Genomic DNA, 8,426 nt, shown 5'->3' on the forward strand with positions numbered 1-8,426 from the left:
GGGGAGCTAATAACAGTGAGTACAAGAAGGAAGAAAATGTTCTAAAATTGATTGTAGTGATGATTGTACCACACTTCTTGCTGTGCTTGAACTATTGAATTGAATGATGTGTGAATCATATGCCAATGAAACTTTTAAAAACATGTAAGGATTTTACCGTTGACTTGCCGGAAATCTACATACAATCCTCTCCCTTTTTCCTTCTATATTTTTGAGGAATTGGGTTAAAATGCCCCTGGCACCACTCCATCTCTGTCTGCAGTATTTTCTGACTCGAAGCATAACCCTAGATTTTTCTGATATTGAGAGTGAGGGAAGAGGACAGGATTCCTAGTGATGCAACGGTTAGTGCTCAGCTGCTAACTAAAAACAACAACAGCAACACATTGCCATTAAGTTGCTTCCACCTGGTGCGGATTCCATACGTTCCAGAGTATATTTACCTCTTAGGGCTTGCTTGGGTGTAATCTGTCTGGAAGCAGGTCACCTTTCTTCTGGGGAATGGCTACCTTTTCGGTTAGTGGTCGAGTACAAATTATTTGTACAGCCCAGCACAACTTGATGAGCTGGCTCCGTTCAGGGTGGTTTGGCTGTGGCTAACCCAGGACCCCTTGGGATTCCCCATGCCTGCCATGTTTCTAACCAGAGGCCAGCTGCCGAATCCCTAGTAGAATGGCCCAATGGGAGGGACTCATTCTCTCTTCTTTCCATTCCATGAGAGAACTGTTCTAGTGATTACAGTGTTTTCCTGAAAATTGAGCTGAAATTGGCATTGGATAAGTTCAATGGAAGATCAAGGTCTTTCCCAACCTTTCAGCTGGGGTTTTCTCTGTTGTGAGGAAGAGAGACCCGCTAAAAGGAACTGCAGGAAAGGGCTCACGTGAGAGCTCTTGCTCTCCCTCGCACAGCAGGTCTGCCCCCCTTACGCTTCTAGTCTACTCCCCTTCTTTGCAGACTGGCCTGTGGAGCTGTGTGTTTCCTCATGGCTCTCCTGTCCCCCAGATTTCAGCCCCCAGGGCTTCTTCAGCCCCAACACTACAGACATGTCCTGCTGTGGCTACCATAACCAAGGGACAACACTGTTCGGGGCTCTTAGTTCAAATTCTTGAGAAGGATTTTGATGAGCAAGTGCCTTAGCCTAGGTTCTCTAGAAAACAGAAGAGGAGGCAAAAGTCTATGTGTTATTGAGAAGCACACTATCCGGGAAGCAGGGGTGAGGGAAAGGGGAGGAAGGTGGGGAAGGAAGGGGAGCAAGTATAAAAGCATGTGTTGCAGAACTGGAAATACCTTCTGATTCTTGGGTCTTGCAGGATGCCTTCAGAGAGGCCACATTAAACAACAGCATCTCCAAACTGTCTAAACCAGTGTCTCTGAAGTGGAGGTGATTCACCTCCTGAAGACCCTTGCCAAGGTGGAGATCGCCACAACTAGGAAGTGTGACTAGTATCTAGTGAGCAGAGACCAGCAATGCAGCTAAGCATGTTGCATTGCACAGTGTGTTAGTCCGGGTAGACTAGAGAAACAAATTCATGGACACTCTTGTGTATAAGAAAGAGCTTTATATACAAGAGCAGTTGAATACTGAGAAAACATCCTAGCCCAGTCCAGATCAAGTCCATAAGTCTGATATTAGCCCATATGTCCTATACCAATCTGTAAAGTCCTCTTCAGACCCACGCAACATATGTGAAGATGCCGAATGCAGTTAGATCACAGGCCAGGGGTGGAGGGTCTTGTGGATCCAGTGGTGGTGGAAGCATCTCAGTGCTGGTGTGGGTCTCTATGTGGCTCCTCCAGCTCAGGGCACGAGCGTAGCTCCATGCATCTTCTCAGCTGGAATGTCTCCCATGGAGTCACTGTGTGTCTCACCTCCAACGAGCGATTTGTCTTCTTAGTGCCTCCAAACGAGGCCATCAAACTGTGGCCTGACTGACAGGCTAAACTCCACCCCTTCACTCTCAAGTCTCAACTTGACAACAGATTATGTAACTACCACACACAGGAAGCCCTACCTGCCTCACCTTGGATAAAGAGGATGTGTTTCCAAATCAACAATAAGCCCTAGAATCCGAGGAATAGAAAAACACCCCAAACCCAAATTCACTGCCATTGAATTGATTCTGATTCATACTGACCCTAAAGGACGGAGTAGAACTGCCCCAGTGGCTTTCAGAGGTTGTGAGTTTTTATGGGAGGGGAAAGCCTCATCTTTCTCCCAAGGTGTGGCTGGTGGGATTTACGTGGTTGAATCTGTGGTGGCAGCCCAAAGTGTAATCCATTACTGCACCAGGGCTTTTAAGGGGTAGATCAGGCAGGACTTTATCTCAATTGTATACTAGTCCGTCTTGTTAAGTCAAGATATATCCAAGTCATGGTTTCCTGGAAGGCTTATGGATTGCTTGGCATTGGATCAAGTGCCCATCCAGGGCAGTTAGCATTGGTTCTGAGTGGAATGTGGTCAAGCCTCCAGTGATCAAGCTAGTTCTCACTGGCAGTGATCCTCTAGGAGAAAGTAAAACTGCTCCATACGGTTGCCAAGCCTGTAAATCTCCCCAGAAGTGGACTGCTCCATCTCTCTTCCACAGGGGGGCTGGTAGATTCAAACCACTGGCCTTAGAAGCCCTAAGCTTACTGTGGAATAGGATAGGGCAGATGCAAATGTGGCTGCTTAGTTAATAGGAGTTGTGTGTAGAAAACATCCCTTTAGAAAGAAGTATAAGTGGGATTGGCAGTGATTGACAGCTTTGAACGATATACCTTACATGTTTTATGGAATGAGGTGAGGTATAAGAAGTGGTATGCTAGTAAAGGTTTAACAAGTGGCTCTCCGGAGATGGGGGGCATCTGATGTGAAGTGTTTACCATTTTCTGTGGTGTAAATACTTCTACCATGGCCAATTTCAAGTTCAACCCCAAACTGAAACTGGTTGCTGTCTAGTCCATTCTGAGTCACAGAGAACTGAGTACAGGACAGAGTAGAACTGCCCCACAGGTTTTCCAAGACCGTGACCTTTGCAGAAGCAGACGGCCACTCTTTTCCCCGCAGAGTGGCCGATGGGTTTCAACCACCAAACTTTCAATTAGCAGCTGAGGGCTTAACCACGACATGACCAGGGTTTGCAGTCGTAAACTCCCAACAATTAATGACCGGCTTGCAAAGTTCTTGAAAATTTAGCAATGAGTTCTTGACAATCAGTGTGTGCTAGACCCAAGCCGCAACTGGAATAAGTAAATTAATAAATAGACAACTTAGTATTTGTGAATATTAATGTTCCGATATATCTTTATGAAATATTACAGATCCTCCATCCCACACCCAAACCACACACACACACACACACACACACACCTTCAGTATCACTCTGCCTCCAATCCTGAGCAGCCTGATCCTTCTGTGCCCAGGGTCTCAGCAAAGGGATATGACTCAGGGAGGAAAGAGCTGTGAATTCTACTCCTGGGTTTGATGTTCTCCCATAAGGCTCTCTGTTAGAGAGAACACAACACTCTTTTCACCTTTGGATCAATCTGGTGAAGACCAGGAGTTGAGAAGACTATCCTACCATCTGGTCTCTGGAACAAAACCAAATCCAGATGTTGGAGCAAGTGAAAAGCATGACAGGGCAGCTGAGTTCTAACGGTGCATGTGCCACAGGGAGAGCAAAGCCTGGTCTTTTTCCTGGGTGATGATGGGTCCCCATTTTCTAGGTGGGCCTTCATGGACATATAGAGGAAGGTGCAGATACACAAGGCCATGGATGATTTACAGAAAAGCCTGCGCTCTTGAAGATAAACAGGTGGCCATCTAGCTAAGAAACAACAAAGACCACATGGAAGAAGCACACCAGCCTACCCCGACACAAACGCTGAAAACAAAGCAGGTGCAAAAGCAAATGCGGTGAAGAAAGCTGATGGTGCCCAGCTGTCAAAAGATATAGAATCAGGGGTCCTATAGGCTGGAAGATAAACAAGGGGCCATCTAACTGAGCAACAACAAAGCCCACATGGAAGAACCACATCAGCCTGTGAGATTAAAAGGCATCAAAGGGATCAGGTACCAGGCATCAAAGACCAAAAGAAAAAAAAAATCATAGCATTGTGAATGAGGGGGAGTGAGGAGTGGAGACCCAGGGCCCATCTGTGGGAAATTGGACATCCCCATGCAGAAGGGCTGCGGGGAGGAGACGAGCCAGTCAGGGTGCGGTGTAGCAATGATGACATATACAATTTTTCTCTAGTTCTTGAATGCTTCCTCGTTCCCCGACTATCATGATCCCAATTCTACCTTACAAATCCGGCTGGACCGGAGGATGTACACTGGCACAGATAGGAACTGGAAATACAGGGAATCCAGGACAGATGAACCCCTCAGGACCAGTGGTGAGAGTGGCGATACCAGGAGGGTGGAGGGAAGGTGAGGGAAAAAGGGGGAACAGATTACAAGGATCTACATATAACCTCCTCCCTGGGGGACAGACAGCAGAGAAGTGGGTGAAGGGAGAGGTTGGATGGTGTAATATATGACAACATAATAAAAATTTGCGGTTGGAAGGGGTGCCAGCCCCCCACCACTAATCATGGGTTCGATAGGCACAATTGAATGGTTGAGATATATAAATATTATATTAAGGTCATAGCATGCAAGATAGAAGAGAGATTGAAATAATGGGAGTCAGACACATTTCATGATAGCAATGCTCACCTCAGACCCCGCTTGGTGGTCCACGTGGAGAGAGGGGGAAGGGAAGGAGGACAAGGGGAAAGGGAACAGGGAGCCAGGATGGGAGAGGAGAGGGGAAGTCAAGAGAGGTCAAGGGAGGAGCCGAGAGAGGGCTCCTTATTGCTAACCCAGGCCTATATATCTTTGGTGGGGAGTACAAGCCCACTAATTACAGGTAAAGACATAAGTCACAGGAAGGGGTTGCACTATAGGTTATACAGCAATGAGAGGGAGACAATCTAGGGATATACACGCAATAGGAAGAGGAGAGATTGGGGGTATGCATGTGACAAGAAGGGCAGATCCTAGACTCAGGATGGCAGCCTAACTTTGGATGCCACTGAGCCGGTTTGATCTGTTCTCTGGATCTCCACAGGAACCATTTTCAGTAGGGTGTAAACCCCACCTACAGGGACCAAGCTAATGGTCGCAAGCCTTCAGGGAGAAGTAGCCCATTGTCTTTAACAGCAGGGAGAGGGCCTACCTGTCTGTCAACTGACTGCCTTCAGGGAGGATGTCTCTAAGCATCTGACCTCCCCCCATATGTTAGCAAAAAGCCCTTAATGTTTGGCATGTCTTTGGGGGAGACAAAGCTGAGGAAAAGTCTCTTTATAATCCCACAAGAATTTATAAATTATCAAGGGTTCATGGGGGAGTGGAGAGCGGGGAGGGAGGGGGGAAATGAGCTGCTGATCGCAAGGGCTCACATAGAAAGCAAATGTTTTGAGAATGATGATGGCAACATATGTACAAATGTGCTTGACACAATGGATGGATGGACGGATTGTGATAAGAGTTGTACGAGCCCCCAATAAAATAATTTTTTTAAAAAAGAAAATGATGATGGCAACATATGCACAAATGTGACTGATACAATTGATGTATGGATTGTTATAAGAGCTGTAAGAGCCCTCAATAAAATGATTTAAAAAGTAAAAGAAAGAAAAGAAAAGCCTGCTCTCTGCAGTAGCTGTGTGATATTCCGGGTTTTGTGTTGTTGTTGTGTGTAGGCCACAGAGATCAAAGAACTCACTTGTGTTGAAGGGACAAACAAAGCCAAACAAAACGCCACCACATCAGTTGTGTTGCTGATTCTGACTCACCGTGAAGCCGTGGGTTTCAGGATAGGATTGCGGTCCACAGGATCTGCAAAGGCTGGATTTTTGGAAGTAGACTACCAGACCTTTTGTTACGGTTCTCAGGTGGGAAATGCCTCAGTTCTTGGTTTCACACAAGAAAGAATTCATGCCGAAGTCTGGTTTGTGATCCAAGTAGGCTGTTATACAGGACAGAAGAAGTTTCAGGTTTTATGGTCACTGAACACGGGCAACTCAGGGGACCGCACACCCACCGTGGTGGCCTGAGGCCAGAGACTGCTTCAGCATGGCTGAGTGGAAGGCCAATGAGCAGCTGGAAATGAAGCAGTATCCTCCAGGCTCTGGCCTTTAGGGTCTTTGGCCGAGAGGCGTGGTCGACCCCATTGGCTGAATGAAGCCCACCTGGCCTAGTTTGGACCCACCCCCTGGTTCCTGTTTCTAGCTACCCAACAGTTTCTTTTGAGGTCTCTCTGGGCAGACTCCAATCTGTCACTCTTTGGTGACAAGCACATTAACTACTCTTTGGGGACTCCTTGAAGAGACCAGGTATGTGGGAGTGAAGGACCTGTGAGGACCAGAGAGAATGATGCACATTTTAGCAGGTACTTGTGTGGTTGGATGACATTGAAGCATGCACTTGCTTTGCAAAGATGCAAGACCTTGGTCATCACCCCCTGGTCAGGAGGGACTGATCTAAGAAACTTGACAGATTAGTTTGCACCACCTGGGCAGAAAGGGAGCTTGAAAAACAGTTAAATTATGAAGACATTAAACTATGTTTTTCTTTGCACCTAAGCTTGTGGATTGTGATGGAAATTCTCGCCTTTTGCTTTTGACTAGCGGCTGGCAAACCTTTCCTTCTCAAGGTCAGATAGTAAATATTTTCGGCTTCCTGGGCCACATGTGGTGACATTTCTTTCTTTGTCTTTTTCTTCTTCTTTTTTGCAACATTTTGGAAATGTAAGAACCATCCTGAGCTCATAGATTTAGCCCAAGGGCCACTCTGCTTTAGAAGAAACAGCGTTCAGACTGCTGTGTTGCTTTGACGTTGTCTTTCCCTTGGTCCTCAGAGGTGCTGTCTAAATGGTTTGCCTCAGCAACCCTTTTGGATTTCAAAAAGCCAGGGAGATTCGACAGCAATGAGATTTGCTTAGTCCAAAGCATATTAGCTTACTCACTCCTCTGGCTCCAGGCTGAGATAGTTAAAGTTTATTGTGCCAACCTGACTGATAAACACATGTGGCATTAATTGAAGGGCGGAGAGATAAATGGCTTGGTGCGTCTCGCCTTTCTTGTTCTCGGGTCTCTTGCTTTGTGATGGTCAGACCAGGGGGCAGCTGCCTTAGCCAGTTCCCTGCTTCAGCTGGCAAGACTCACTTCCTGCAAGACATCCCTGAGGAGAAGCCACATGGGCCTATCCTGATGCAGCCCTAGGTGCTGGAGCAGCTGTGTGGAGACCCCTGCCAGTGCCGAGATGCTTACACACTCACTGATTCGGCTTTCCTCCAGCAGTTGGAGTCATTGTGTGTGTTTTGTGAGATGGAGGAAGACTTTGTGGATTGGTGTTGGACATATGGGTTAATGTTGGACTTGTGGGTTTGGGCAGCACTGGGTTGGGATGTTTTCTTGATGTGCACATACCCTTTATAGAAAACTCTCTCTTATACATGAGTTTCTGTGGATTTGTTTCTCTAAAGTACCAAGACTAACACAAGGCCATCTACTGAAGCTCAAATCTGCTTGGCCACAGTTTACTGTGATTTTGTTTTTGCTTTGTCGTTGTTGAAAACCAGTTAGCTCGTTGCTGTCATGTTGATGCCTACTTGTGACTCCGCGTGTGTCAGAGTGGAACTGTGCTCCACAGGGTCCCCAGTGGTTGACTTTTTCCCAGAAGTAGATCCCCAGGTCTTTCTTCCCGGGCACCTTAAGATGGACTCAAACCTTCTACCTTTCAGTTCGTGGCCCAGCTGATTCCTTTGTACCACCACTGTCAGTCCAAAACAGGGGCACATGTTCTCCTGTCCTTAGGGACTGATTCCTTCTCCCCAGCTCTATTTGTCTCACTCAGCACATTCATTCTATCTCCAGCCCTGAACTGGAAGATGACTTCCAACACCCACACAGCAGGGTTCCCACTGTGCCCACTACTGCGCTGTCAGTACCGATTTATCAGACAATGAACTTTCCAGCAGCTGGTCCCAGGAGTCCTCAGTGGAAAAACCAATCAGACCACTGGATTTTTTTTTTTTTTTGGATGGTCTTGGTGAGGAATCTTGAAAGGACGGTGAACGCCGAGATGAGCAGATCTTGGAGGAAATACCAGCAGGATGCTCCTTTAGTAGTGAGGATGCTGAGACTTCCCCCCACATACTTTGGACAGATTATCAGGAGAGATTCCTCCCTGGAAAAGGACATCCTGCTTGGTAACGCAGTAGCTGTGTGATATTCCGGGTTTTGTGTTGTTGTTGTGTGTAGGCCACAGAGATCAAAGAACTCACTTGTGTTGAAGGGACAAACAAAGCCAAACAAAACGCCACCACATCAGTTGTGTTGCTGATTCTGACTCACCGTGAAGCCGTGGGTTTCAGGATAGGATTGCGGTCCACAGGATC

The sequence above is a fragment of the Echinops telfairi genome, unplaced genomic scaffold, assembly GCF_000313985.2.
Source record: "Echinops telfairi isolate 266 unplaced genomic scaffold, ASM31398v2 ScPeMD7_2010;HRSCAF=2546, whole genome shotgun sequence".
Taxonomy (NCBI): Eukaryota; Metazoa; Chordata; class Mammalia; order Afrosoricida; family Tenrecidae; genus Echinops; species Echinops telfairi.